The sequence below is a fragment of the Gopherus flavomarginatus genome, chromosome 1, assembly GCF_025201925.1.
Source record: "Gopherus flavomarginatus isolate rGopFla2 chromosome 1, rGopFla2.mat.asm, whole genome shotgun sequence".
NCBI lineage: Eukaryota > Metazoa > Chordata > Testudines > Testudinidae > Gopherus > Gopherus flavomarginatus.
Window position 1 is genome coordinate 364,461,464 of NC_066617.1, and position 15,511 is coordinate 364,476,974.

Genomic DNA, 15,511 nt, shown 5'->3' on the forward strand with positions numbered 1-15,511 from the left:
GGGAATCCCATTGCAGCAAAGCCATCCACTATGACCTGCATGTTTCCCAGAGTCACAACCTTTCGTAGCAGCAGCTTAATGATTGCTTTGGCTACTTCCAGCACAGCAGCCCCCACAGTAGATTTGCCCACTCCAAATTGATTCCCAACTGACTGGTAGCTGTCTGGCATTGTAAGCTTCCAGAGGGCTATTGCCACTCGCTTCTCCACTGTGAGGGCTGCTCTCATCCTGGTATTATGGCGTTTCAGGACAGGGGAAAGCAAGTCACAAAGTTCAAAGAAAGTGCTCTTACGCATGCGAAAGTTCCGCAGCCACTGCGAATCGTCCCACACCTGCAAGACTATGCGATCCCACCAGTCTGTGCTTGTTTCCCGGGCCCAAAATCGGCGAGCAATGGGTAGAACCTCCCCCATTACCATCAGGAGCTCCAAAGCGCAGGGGCCCGCGGTTTTGGAGAACTCGTTCTCCAAGTCCTCATCACTCTCGTCGCCGCGCTGCAGCATGCTCTCCTGCATTTCTGGCTCATGGTTCAGCATAGACAGCAGGAGAATGCGTGAACTGTTTACAACATCCGCGATCAAGGTAAAGATCTGACCAGGATCCATGCTTGCTGCAAAATGGCGTTTGCTCACTTCACCCAGTAAAAAACGCGCGAAATGGCTGTCTGCTGCTTTCAGGAAGGGAGGGGGTGAGGCTGTACCCAGAACCACCCACGACAGGGATTTTTGCCCCATCAGGCACTGGGGTAGTAACCCATAATTCCAAGGGTCAGGGAACACTGCAGGAACTGTGGGATAGGTACCCAGAGTGCAACGCTCCTGAAATCTATGGACGCCAGGGAACATGGACGCACACCACCGACGTAAGGTGCCCTAGTGTGGACGCGTAAAATCGATTTTATAAACCCTGTATTATAAAATCGATTTTAATAACATCGATTTTAAGCTGTAGTGTGGACGTGGGCTAAGACAGCGACATTTCAGTCAAGATTTAATACCATGAGAATAGTTCCACTGATGAAACTGTAGTGCACCGGGCAATCCATGCTTATGGCTCCTGTGATGTAGACAGCAGCCTTTCAACACTAATACACCTCGCTTAATTTTGAAAGGTGTTTTGACCTTTCTTGTGCAACTAAGACCAAGAAAGTGTGGATAATACCTCATAGCTCATGCATAGCACTTTTCATCAGGATAAGTGTCTGATCATTTTACAAGCCTCCAGTCCCATTCTGTGTGTGTTAGCTGCACGTAATGCTTTACAGACAAAATCCCTGCCCCAAATATCTTACACTCAAATGCCTAAACCCTGCAGCCACGTATGCCAGCGCAGCGTCCCATTGATTTCAATGAAACACCTTGTGAGTATACAGGGCTCCAGTTGTAGACCCAGGGCTTATGATGGAGGACGTCAGGATGAATTGTTGTAACAAATACACGTGACAATGTGCTGTTGAAGTTTGACTTATGTTTAACTGCAGGGTTTTGTGTAGTGTGTGTCACAAAGTGCTGTGTTACAGTCAGACTATGCAAAGGAGGTAGCTAGATTCATAGGTCCTTGGCATCACTTCAGTTCCTTTTTGGCCTAGGTCTCAGCTGCTTCTGCTCTTTTTGTGTCAGCTCTCAAGCTTGTTTGTCTTCAGCTAGAGCTCCAGCCAGTCTTTGCGTTCCTCCTGCTGTATGTAACTCTGCTCCCATGGGATCGTGGCCTGTCCTTGTTTTCTTTCAGCAGCAGTTGGCACCTGTCTTTTGCAAGGTCACTGCCTCCCTGCTTGGTTTGTGGTACTGAGTGCACATACAAACTTGTGTTTGGGATGATGGGGAGGGATAGAGTCCAGGGGATTAAGCTTTAGCTGGCACTCCAGACGCACCCCGCACAGTATTGTGTATATATTGAAAATGCTGGTACTAGTAGAGGGCATAGGCTGATTCCAAGGCCAGACGGGACTATTGTGATCTAGTCTGATCTCCTGTGAAGCACAGGCCAGAGACCTGCATCAAACTAATTCCTAGGGTAGAGCTTTTAGAAGAAATCTGATCTTGATTTAAAAATTGTCAGTGATGGTGAATCCACCACAACACTTGGTGAATTGTTCCAATAGTTAATCACTCTCATCGTTAAAAATGCGCACCTGATTTCCAATCTGAATGTGTCTAGTTTCAACTTCCAACCATTGGATCATGTTAGATTTTTGTCTACTAGACTGAAGAGCTGATTATTAAATATTTGTTCCCTGTGTACCTACTTATAGACAGTAATCAAGTCATCCCTTAACCTTCTCTGGTTCAGCTAAATAGATTGAGCTCTTTTGAGTCTGTTACTATAAGGTTGGTTTTCTAATCCTTTAATCAGTCCTGTGGCTCTTCTCTGAACCCTCTGCAATTTGTCAACATCCTTCTTGAATTGTGGGCACCAGAACTGTGGCTCCTTTGGCCACAGTGTCACCATGAGACCTCATGTTCAGTTGATTATCCACTATGACCCCCAAATCTTTTTCAGAGCCACTGCTTCCCAGGAGAGAGTCCCCCATCCAGTAAGTATGACCTGCAAGCTTTGTTCTCAGATGTACACATTTATATTTAACCATATTAAAATGCATATTTTCTTATGCCCACCTTACTGAGCGCTCCAGATCACTCTATTAGGGACCTGTCCTCTTCGTTATTTGTCTCTCCCCAACTTTTGTGTCACCTACAAACTTTCAGTGATGATTTTGTTTTCTTCCAAGTCATTGATAAAAATATTAGCATAGAGCTGTGAACTGATCCCTGTGGGACCCGTAGAAACACACCTGCTCAATGAAAATTCCCTCTTCGCAATTACATGTTGAGACCCATCAGACAGCTTTTAATCCACTTGTGCGCCATGTTAATTTGATTCCTTTCTAGTTTTTTAATCAAAATGTGCCTTAAAGTCCAAGTATATTATGTCAATGCTGTTATCTTTATCAACCAACTTGTAATCTCATAACAAAAAAGAGCGCAACTTAGTTTGACAGGCTCTGTTTTTCCATCGATCCTTATGAAATGAGACTCAAAGAGCTTGGCTTGTTTAGCCTAACCAAAAGAAGGCTGAGGGGAGATATGGTTGCTCTCTATAAAGATATCAGAGGGATAAATACCAGGGAGAGAGAGAAATTATTTATACTCAGTACCAATGTAGACACAAGAACAAATGGATATAAACTGGCCATCAGGAAGTTTAGACTTGAAATTGGATGAAGGTTTCTAACCATCAGAGGAGTGAAGTTCTGGAACAGCCTTCCCAGGGGAGCAGTGGGGTCAAAGATATATCTGGCTTCAAAACTAAGCTTGATAAGTTTATGGAGGGATGATGGGATAGCCTAATTTTGGCAATTAATTGATCTTTGACTATTAGCAGGAAATATGCCCAATGGCCAGTGATGGAACACTAGATAGGGTGAGATCTGAGTTACTACAGATAATTCTTTCCTGGGTGTCTGACTGGTGAGTCTTTCCCACATGCTCTGTGTTTAGCTGATCACCATATTTGGGGTCGGGAAGGAATTTTTTTTCCAGGAAAGATTGGCAGAGCCCCTGGGGTTTTTTTGTATTCCTCTGCAGCGTGGAGTACGGGTCACTTGCTGGAGGATTCTCTGCACCTCGAAGTCTTTAAACCACAAGTTGAGGACTTCAGTAGCTCAGACATAGGTTAGGGGTTTGTTACAGGAGTGGGTGGGTGAGATTCTATGGCCTGCATTGTGCAGGAGGTCAGACTAGAAGATCATAATGGTCCCTTCTGACCTTAAAGTCTGAGTTGAGGATGATCTTTCACACGTTTTATTTTTCATGGGTCCTTGGGTGACTAAGGAGTCCGATCCTTGAGCCACAGGCTCGTTGGCAGACATTGCAGGTGGTGGACAATAGGGTTGGGCTGCGATTGCTGCGTGACTATTGTCTTTCCTTTCTGGCCTTTTTCTGTGCCCAGGGCAAGGCAGTTTTCCTCACAAATGGACGTTCCCTCTCTGACAGGGATAATGGCAAAGCCTTATCGTGGGCTGCTGTCTCCCGGTGTCTGGTGTTAATGCCACATCTCTTGATGTTTATCCTGAGGGTGTCTTTAAAGCATTTCTTTTGGCCTCCCTGTTTCCTTTCTCCTTTCGTGAGTTGGGTGTACAGCCGTTGTTTTGGTAAGTGCACATCAGGTATGTGCACACAGTGCCTGCTCCACCTCAGCTAGTGCTGGATAATCGGCCTCAACACTGAAGATGTTGGCCTCTGTGAGGACACTGACATTAGTGCAACGATCCTCCCACTTTATGTTGAGGATCTTCCCAAGAAAGTGCTGGTGCTGACATTCCAGGTTTTTCAGATGTTTTCTATAGTAACCCAAGTCTCACAGCCGTAGAGGAGAGTTGGGCTTAGTACTGCTTTATAAACTAAAAGTCATCTACAGTAGTCTCCAGCCTTTTTACGCACAAGATCACTTTGAATTTAAGATCAACCCAAGATCTATCCTGCCCCTTCCCCGAGGTGCCGCCCTACTCACTCCATTCCCCGCTTCCTCCCTCATTCGCTCTCCCCCCACCTCCCTCACTTTCACCGGGAAGGGAGTTGGGGTGCAACAGGGGGTGCAGGCTCTGGGCTGGGGCTGAGTGGTTTGGGGTGTAGGAGGGTCTCCGGGCTGAGCCTGGGGCAGGGGCTTGGGGTGCAGGAGTGAGGGGTGCAAGCGCTGGGAAGGAGTTTGGATGCAGGGGTCATATTGTCACACTGCACCTGATCTGCACCTAAACCACTTGGTGGTGCAGTGGGCTCAGGCAGGCTGCCTGCCTGCCATGGCCCCACGCCGCTCCCGGAAGCGGCTGTCTGCTGGTATGTCTCTGCAGCTCTGGGCAGGGAGGCAGCTCCGCATTCTGTCCTGTAGAACTGATGTGAATGAAATTGTTTTTAGTTATTCACTGTATTATTGTAACTTCTGTTCACCATTTCATTACAATTGCCATTTTGCCTACATTGTAACTTCTGTGCATTATTGTAATTCAAAACCCATTTTAAAATACTTACTCCATTTTGTGGAAGGCTTGTGCTGCAGCCCCCATTTTTGCAAACCATGCTGTAATGTTATTAATCTAGTTTAAATGTGTGAATGAGGTATGTATGGGTGATAGAATCAACCTCCAGCGCCAAGCCCATCCTAATGATAAAGATCAAATACCAATGGCTGAAGACCTAGACAACAGCCCTAAACAAAGTAAGAAGTATCCACCCTAAAAAGAAAAGGACAAAAGAAACAACAAAAGGAAAATCAAAGCCAGGTTCGAGGCTGAAAGTCACGCCTGCAATTGACGGGTGATCCAGCACCAAACCCAGAGGCGACGTGACACAGCAAGACCTATAGACTTTGAATCCAAACTAAAAGCCTATAAAAAGGAAGGGTGAGATGAAAGACTTTGGGTAACGTACTGCTATCAACATCAAGGGGCATCGGTGCGCGCCCGACAGAGACCTGGCTCCTCCTCGTGCTCAGCTTTCCTGGCCAGTTAGCTGCCACGAGCTACGATCCCCAGCTGCGAACTCAAGCTATGAACTCAAGCTACAATCAGGACTGGTAACTATCCAGCTGCTGCAGAACATTTGGGGGGGGGTGTATGTATAAGCATTGAGGGATTTGCTAGTAGTTATAGATCAATAATAAATGTGGCAGCTTTGTCTTGACCCCTAAAACGATCCTGTGTGGCTTTGTCTGTACAACATTATTGGTGGAGAATGCGAAAGGGGGAGCAAGCATAGAATCCACAGTTATTATAAAACTGGTGTGCACACCGCCAGCTTTAGCAAGCCTGGCACTATAGGAAAAAGATTGTAAACTTTCAGTTAATTAACCAAACTCTGAAGGAAATAGGAATTTAGGTTTAAATCTTCTTATAAATAAGAGGTATATACACCCTCAGTCGTAGCAGGGCTGAGAAAAAGGGGAGAGGTTTAGCATCCCTCTCTCCACCCCGGACTGCTGGGGGAAAATATTTGGAGTGGGTATACCCCCGGTCGTAGTAAGGTCAGGCAACAGGAGGAGGCCTTAGAGATCCTCACTGCAAACTGAAAAGTCCTAGGTGCATACACCCTCAGCCGTAGCAAGACTGAGCTAAAGAGGAGAACTTCGTGCTTCTCGCTCTGATCCTGGGAAGGATTTGTATAGTTGGTGTATGAACCCCTGGTGGTAGGAGGCCGGGTGATACAGAGGGAGGCTTAGTGTTTCTCCCTCTGGCCCAGAGAGGGTTAAGTTGCTCCTTCAGGAGTTAAAAAGGGAAAATTGCTATTTGAAAGTATAGTAGTCTGATATTTATCAGTTTGGTTTCTTGTGTTGTAGTTGGTTATGGCACACTTGTTAGGGAAAATGTTCAGGAAGACACAGTCTAAAGACATCTTTAGAGAAAAACAGGGAACGCTATCTTTTGTACAAGAACCCACACCCTTTAAACAAGTACTACAGAGGTTTGGACACAGCCCGTGGACTGAAGGGGGGCTGGGAGATGTGTGTACTATTTCAGATTTGGAGGATAGGCTGGCGAGGTATATAATCCTGTACAAGCCTACTCCAACTAAAAGGGATTCAATCTGGCTTTTGTGGGACGCATGCAGGGATTTATACTCCCGTTTGGCATCCTGCCGGGAGGAGAATACCTCCCTGCATGAAAAACTCACTCATATGGAAAAAGAGGCAGACAGATGGAAAGTAATAGCGACGGGGGGTGCAAAGCCAGTTAGACCCTCTCTGGGAGGCAATCAGGGAGGGCAAACAAAGAGAAAAGAAGTTAGAGGAACAGGTCAGGGAAAAGGAAAAAATAGAAAAAGAAAATCAAGTACTGCAGGGCATGGTAAAGAAGTTAACCATAGAACAAAGTAAAGCTCTCCCCGCTAATCACAGCCGATGCGAGTCCCTTATCCAGCACCTTAAACAAAGGCTTGGATTCGCAAACTGCCAGATAGCAGCGGTAATGGCAGGAGAGTGGGACCCTAGAGTGATGTCCCTGACTGGGAAGATGCCCCGAGGGAATCTAGCAAGGGCTGGGAAAGAGAGATACGGAGCAGCAATCCTGAGCCCCAGGGGCCGGTTGCACCATTACCAGAATTACTGTAACAAGAACAGACACAGCTGCAGGGACTAGCACAGCTACTATAATCAGCCCCGTATCAGCAGCAGATCTCCAAGCGATGGCAAAAATGCTTGGACCCCTTAACTGGGAATATTTCTCAAAATGGACTCTGCGTGTGCTGCAATTGGCAAGCAGAGAAGATTTAACAATCTCTGAGCTTAAACGCCTCATGACTACCTGGGCAGCACCCGAGTTACAGGGAGTCATTGATCGGGTGATAAGAGAAAACAGGGAGAACAATACGTTCCTACCCGTTTGTAAGCCTAGTGGAACAAATGGGTCGCCGACATCTAATGATACAGGCGGCCAGCATGATGCAGGAACCTAATCAAGATCCCGAAGGGTACCTATCCCGCTGGGGACTAATGCAGGTCATGGCAGGCATCACTCGCCCTGAAGATGCCCAAGGAGCCCCTGCAAATAACCCTGATACTGTAGCATATGGCACAGACGCCCTGAGGGACTGTGCTGCCACTCTTCTCCCTTACTAGACTAATAAGCTCAGCATCTGGGCACCTAACCAGCCCGCGAGCATGACTGAGCTCCGAGATCTGATCAAACAGATCACCACTCATTCCGGCCCTGCTCTCCAAATAAAAGAAGAAAGAACTCCCTTCGTGGCTGTGTTTGAGCAAATAACTTACTCCAATGAGAGCGGCAGTACGGGAATAGGGGGCTCCTGAGGTCGCTACTGCGGACGGGGGAATCATAAGCCGCGGGGACATTATTCATGTTCAAACCCCCACTCTTCTGCAAAAAATGATAATTTCCAAAGACCTGAAGGTGAGGGGCAGGATTCCTATGACTCCCAGATCCGCTGATTGGCTTGGCGGACGGTAATGCGACAAGGAGGTGATTGGGCGCAATGGGATGGAGCCCCAACTCGAGATTTAGTCCAAGAAGCCCTACAAGCACAAGAGAATCGGGAGCGTGTAACTAGCATAGCCTCAAGTGTCCCCCCGAGCAATCAGAACTAGGGGGGCCTGCTGGACATGAGCACCCCACAGAATACAGGAGCGCAGCAATGGGGGCTCATCAGTGAAATGCCCTGGGACTCTGGAGGGAGACCGTACATTTATGTCCAGCAGGAGAATCGCGCTCCTGCGCTAGCTCTAATTGATACGGGAGCTGCTGTCTCTTTAATTAAAACCACGCCACAAGCAGGGGAGAGAGTGAAGCAAGTCACTTTAAAATCTTTTCAGGGAAAGTCTAGTATGGGCTGGAAATGGGCACAGGTCCCATTCCCAATACAAGGGTTTAAAACAAAAGGGAACTTAATTCAGATCCCTGACATGACTGACGAAATTATTTTCGGGGCAGACTGGCTGTATCATAACAACATAATAATCGATTTACCTGGGGGCATATTATGGAAACTAGAAATCCCCTCTGACTGCTCCGAACAGGGGAAGCAGAATCTCATCGTAACCAAAGGGGCAGGTAAACGTGTTGCTGCTCTCAGTACAGAGCAAGCCGAGGACGGGCTCAAAATTCCCCACAGTCTGGACACAAAGCAAAACCGACTGTGGAAAGATCAATGCCTGTGTTAAAATCATAGGTGAACTGGTACCCCCTCAAAAACAATATCCCTATGCAAAGGAAGCAGAAGTCCAACTGATACAGACTGTGCAGGACTTGGAACAACAGGGAGTTATTAGAAAAACTAACTCTCCTTTTAACTCTCCCGTGTGGCCAGTATTAAAGGCAGACGGGAAGTCCTGGCGGTTAACTATAGACTATAGAAGGACTAATAAAGGGTCTGTCCCCATGGCCCCAATTGTATCAGACATGACACAGGTTATACAGAAAGTACAAGCCACCTCCAAATACTTCTCAGTAATCAATTTGGCTAACTGCTTTTTTGCTATACCCCTACACCCAGAGTCCCAGGATAGGTTTGCATTCACCATAAAACACCAACAATTTCCGTTTTGCCGACTACCACAGGGTTTTCATGATTCCCCCACCATTGCACACCGACATGGAGTAGATATGTTGGATCGTCTAAACCAGCAGGAAAGATCGTTTGTCTTCTCCTATGTCGATGATATTCTGATTTTTGGGGACACCAGGGAACAAGAACAGAAACTTACTGAAAATGTTTTGGCATTAATCCAAGAAACAGGGTTTAAGGTAAATTTAGAAAAAGCACAACTGGTGCAACCACAGGTCACTTACTTAAGCATAGTGATCGGGAAGGAGGGGAGGCAAGTGGCTCAGCGCAAGGTGAAAGCTTTACTGGATATGTCTGCCCCTACAGATGTGCACTCTTTCCGAGTTCTGCGGGGTGGGTTCAATTTCCTACGGCCACATATCTATAACTAGGCAGAGATCACACTTCCCTTACGGAAGTTATTAAAGAAAAAGACACAATGGGAATGGGGACCAGAACAAGAGTCCGCCTGAAATACCTTAAAGCAAAAGGCTGTCACAGCCCCGGCTTTACGCTTCCCTGATGACTCAAAGCCCTTTGTTATCAGGCTAGCTGCAAATGAGGTTGCATTGGCAGCTACTCTCTTACAAAAAACAATGAGGAAGGCAAACTAGTGCCGGTAGCATATGATTCTAAAAAACTGCAAGGTGCTGACCTGAATTTTGGCCCTTGTGAGAATGAATGTTTAGCAGCCGTTTGGGCAATCCAGTCCTTTGAACCTCTCACAAGCACAGCACCTATCACAATTTAAAGCACTCACACTCCCCTCAAATATATCTTATCTGGCAAATTGATCGGGAGTAAGGTCTCCAATACACACATGGCTCAATGGACTCTCATCCTGGTCAATAGAGGGGTTGTTCCTGAAACAGTATCTAAACCTGATTTATTGACTCATGCTTTAATTGAAAAAGGGACTAAGCATGAATGTCCCAAGGTTACTTTAGAACAGAGAATTGCACTGGTGGAGGCACCCCCCTTAAGAGATTTAGACACAACAGGGCAGGAGAAGCATATCTGGTTTACTGATGGCAGCTCGGTAGTAATTAAAGGGAAACGACGTATTAAGTATGCTGCCATAAACCTAGAGGAGGAAGTGATTCAAGGGTATTTGGATCATGGCTCAGTGCAGCATGCGGAGCTCCATGCCATATATCAAGTGTTAAAGTTATACGAAACCTCTCCCAGACCAATCTATATCTATGCAGACGGTGATTTTTGCGTGAAAGGCGTACAGTATTGGATGTTTGATTGGCAACGGAATAATTGGCAGGGAGCAGATGGGAAGGAGATAGCGCACCTAGACGAATGGAGATGGATCCATGCTTGGGTGACAAGGAACCCCAATCAGTTAAAAATTCGGCCCGTTAAAGCCCACAGCAGAGAGCTCAGCGCTGAAGCCATGTGGAACAGCCGAGCCGATGCCATCGCCCAGCAGCAGAACGTGGCGGTTGTAACTAGAAGCCAGGTTCGCGCTAGTGAACTTATTTCTGATACTCTGCTGCCGTCTAGTGATATCAATAATCATTGCAGCCGGACTCCGGGAAAGACGGAACAGCAGGAGCTAATCAACGTGGCACATCAGTTCATGCATGAGGGGACAGAAGGGACCTTAAGAAGGCTAAGGCAGGTAGCAGACTGGGAAGGGGTGGAGGATGATGTAAAAACATGGGGGCAAAATTGTGTGCGCTGTGCAAAGGACAAAACTCGTCCCCCGCACTGGCAACCAATGATGCACCAGAGACGGTTGGGACCATGGCACAGAATACAGATGGATTTTATTGATAAGTTGCCTAGAAGTAAAGAAGGATTCCAATATTTGCTGGTTATTATAGCTTCATTTTCAGGATCGGTGGAAGCATTCCCCACTAGGGATTATAGTGCTAGAACTGCAGCTAAAAAGCTCTTCACTGAAGTGGTGTGCAGATATGGAACCCCTGAGGTCATAGACTCAGATAATGGAAGTGCATTTGTGGGGCAAATTTTCACCATAATGTTACAAGCCCTAGGGATTACCCAGAAATTCCACATTCCATACTGGCCCCAGTCCTCTGGCCAGGTGGAAAGGATGAATCGCACTATTAAAGAGGCACTGCGAAAAGTAGTAAACCATACTGGTAAGGACTGGCCTGAGAAACTACCTCTAATCTTAGCTGCCATTCGCAGTAGTGACAGGCTGAGAACTAAGATCCAGCCATACCAAATTCTTTTTGGACAATCAATGAAGTTAATGACTGATCCTGAACATTTTACTATACACCCAGAGGATCATCCGACAGCCACCCAGAATGATTATTTCCAATGGCTAAAACAATTACAAGAGGATAAAACCACATTACAGTACAGGATCAATCAGGCTATTGAACATATGAATGAAAAAATGCAAAAACAAAGAACCAATGAACCCACTTTGTGGGAAGTTGGAGATCGAGTAATGTATTTAAAATTAGGTAAGAAGGCTCACACCTTAGAATCTAAATGGGTAGGTCCATATTCCATAGTTGACCGTCTCAGTCCTCTGGTATATCGCATTGAGAAAGATGGTAAACTTAAATGGGTCCATGTATCCCAGATAAAACTGTTTTCTTAATAGCATGTGCTTCATCCCTTTGTAGGTATCACTGTCATCGAATCCCTTATAAGGAATCTAGAGAGCCTCCAACCGGAATACTGGTATCATAAACTAATCAAAAATTTTAATTCCCTCTCACAAACTGCGCAAGCGTTTACAGGAGAACTCCGGTGGAAACTGATTGAAGGACATAACAAAAATGTTACTATTTTGGGGATTCCTGGCACAATTATTCACCTTGGGACATCCAGTGCGCATTGGGGGATCCAGTGGTTTAACTTTACCACTGGAAACCAGATCCAAATTGTACCAATATCTAACCATACGTTACATGGACCCTTTGAACTACTTACATTACATGTCTGGGTAAATATCACACCTTATGATCATGATTGTGTATTTGAGGTTAGCTCACCTACCTAGCCTATAGTAGATTATAATCATCATTGTCACCCCATCCTCCCTGGATACCGTACATTCCCACCCTTTAAACCAGGACCCCTAGAGACCCGGACAATAACAGTATGGGTGAATGAAACCAAATTAGTAGGAAGTATAACAGTGCTGTTTTTAAATGGTCCACAACCCATAAAGGTGCCCTGTCCTCATTTGCTTAAGATGCAGCCTCCCATAGAGGCACAAGTGGCACCATTAATTGTAACCTTACATCTTTCAATAAACTGGACCAGGAATAATTTAACTCTAATTCAGCCAGAATGTGCACACTATAGCTCCCCCCTATTTGAAGCGTGGTTCAAATCCTTACAACCAGAACATCCCTTCCCTCATCAGCGACGAGGGATAACAGATACCTTGTTAGGAGGTATAGGAGCAGGGACCGGAATTCTAAATTCGGTAGATCTAGAAGCACTGAAAAATAAGGCCAATATGGTAGAAACATTGCATCATACTATTGTCCAGGGGCAAGAGCACCAGATTGCTGAATTGGTGCAAACTGGGGTAGACACAATGAACTTGCAATGGCATACTTGGAAACATGTTAACCAGGCATTCTGGGCTCAATATACCACCATGAGGGACATAACGAACAAAACAGCATTAGCTTTGTGGTGTTCTGAACAACAAATATTAGTGATTATGCTGACAGAAAGGGAAATGGACTGGGTACGAGCTAAAGATATGACAGTCTTAACTCCTCTGCTGACAAAACATAAAAATAACCTTTTCCTCCCTTATATTTCTGGATGGTACAAGGCCCTGGAATCAAATGTGTACACATTGACCCTCATGGGGCACATCACTATCCAAGTAATAAGGGTCCAACCCCACAAATATAAAGTTACTCTGTGGCCCTTCATAGCCCTCCCAGTTCTCCAGGGCAGACATCCTTGGGCTCCTCGATTGGTGGGAACATATTTAAATGAACAAGGGGAAATCATAGACCATCGCTTGTGTTCCAGGTGGACTGCACAACAACGGGTATGTCCTACCTTACCAAAATAAGAAGAGCCCTGCTCCTTACAACATAAAAGTTTGGCAACTTGTTACTGGGATGAACTAGATAACAGTACCACAAAAGTGTATTTTGATAGGAAAAGTTGTGTCTGTGCCATTGGATTAGAGAGGCTTGTATGGCAAGACAAATACATCTCAGAACCACCAGTAGAGCAGCGTATATGTAAAAATATGTTAAAAACTCCCACCCTAACATATTACTTCCCAACTCATGAGGATAAAGGAACTAACACACTGGATACCAGTAATATTCTAGACTTTAACTTCACTTTGGGGGTCAATTGGAAAAATCTGTACAAACTAATACAGGAAAATAAACAAATTAGCCAACTGACTGAAACCACACGGACCCAGGTTCAAACACGCAGTTTGGCTATTTTACATCAGGGATCTAATATATTAAGAGTATCTGCACAAGCAGAACAAATCATGACACATCATTGGTATGATATTTTAAAGGGATGGTCCCCCTCTTAGTCTTCAACTTTAACGATTATGTTACATCCAATTGTTGTTTTCTTTATTCTGATAAGCTTAATGTTAATTATAATGTGTGGTATGTGCTGCTGGATGAAAAGGCTGTATTTTAAGCTAAAACCACAAGCTCACTTTGTTTCCCAATATATAGCCTTAAAACAATTGCATAAAATGTGACCCATTCAATGCCTCTGGATTGAAGGGTCAAAAGGGGGATAATGTAGAACTGATGTGAATGAAATTGTTTTTAGTTATTCACTGTATCATTGTAACTTCTGTTCACCATTTCATTACAATTGCCATTTTGCCTACATTGTAACTTCTGTTCACTATTTCATTACAATTGCCATTTTGCCTACATTGTAACTTCTGTGCATTATTGTAATTCAAAACCCATTTTAAAATACTTACTCCATTTTGTGGAAGGCTTGTGCTACAGCCCCCATTTTTGCAAGCCATGCTGTAATATTATTAGTCTAGTTTAAATGTGTGAATGAGGTATGTATGGGTGATAGAATCAACCTCCAGCGCCAAGCCCGTCCTAATGAGATAAAGATCAAATACCAGCGGCTGAAGACGTAGACAACAGCCCTAAACAAAGTAAGAAGCATCCACCCTAAAAAGAAAAGGACAAAAGAAACAACAAAAGGAAAATCAAAACCAGGTTTGAGGCTGAAAGTCACGCCTGCAATTGACGGGTGATCCAGCACCAAAACCAGAGGCGAGGTGACACAGCAAGACCTATAGACTTTGAATCCAAACTAAAAGCCTATAAAAAGGAAGGCTGAGATGAAAGACTTTGGGTAACGTTCTGCTATCAACATCAAGGGGCATCGGTGCGCGCCCGACAGAGACCTGGCTCCTCCTCGTGCTCAGCTTTCCTGGCCAGTTAGCTGCCACGAGCTACGATCCCCAGCTGCAAACTCAAGCCACGAACGCAAGCTACAATCAGGACTGGTAACTATCCAGCAGCTGCAGAACCTACGTGTGTGTGTGTGTGCGTGCGTGCGCGCTCGCATTGAGGTCTTTGCTAGTAGTTATAGATCAATAATAAATGTGGCATCTTTGTCTTGACCCCTAAAACGATCCTGTGTGGGTTTGTCTGTACAACAGTCCCTGCCCCCATCCCTCGCACTTTGCATTGGCTGGTTCAGGGAGAGGGGCCTGCTTCCTGCTCCTCCCACCACAGAGAACCCACCATCAGGAGGCACCCCCAAGCAGCTGCAGGGGGCCAAAGGCTGCTGTGACCCCCTGTTCCCCCCGCCCCCCCCCCCCCGGAGGGGCTTTTCACTGCTGTCTTGCACAGCAGCATGGTGCTGGTCGGTCCATCACACGCAGCGCCTGCTGCTTATGGGACCTAGCAGCAGGCTTTGCTGAGGTCCCAGGCGTACAGACTCAAGACCACTCTCAGGCTCATTGCACATACAGAGGGGGAACTGGATTACCACATGGGCAGGAACGTTCCCCCAGGATACGCAGGCAGGGACCACAGACATTCAGCACCTTTGTGTGGTGCACTGTTGGGGCAGGGCAGCATACCCCACGTGATCAATTTAATGCCAGCATTGAAAGGATGGGACTCAAGTACCTTAGTCCTTCTCAGCTGCTTCTGCCTCCAGACCCAGGAAGACCTGATCATGTATAAAGGGCCTTATTTGGGACCAGACTCTGCGTTCAGTAAAACCAGCCTAAATCCAGAATAACACCACCAAAGACAACGGGGAAGCCAATCTTCTCAGTCCAAAAGCCCTATCACAGCCGCAAGCGATGAGCGCGGCCCCATGGAAAGGCCAGGTCAGTGGAAGAACGGGAAGCAGCACATTCAAAATGTCTTTCTGCAGGCGCAAGGAGGTCCCAGCCATGGACTGAGTGAAAGTTGTAGGCCCACTTCAGGCTTAGACTCAATGGGTATAACCCCTGCGTGAGTCTCGTGAGCCAG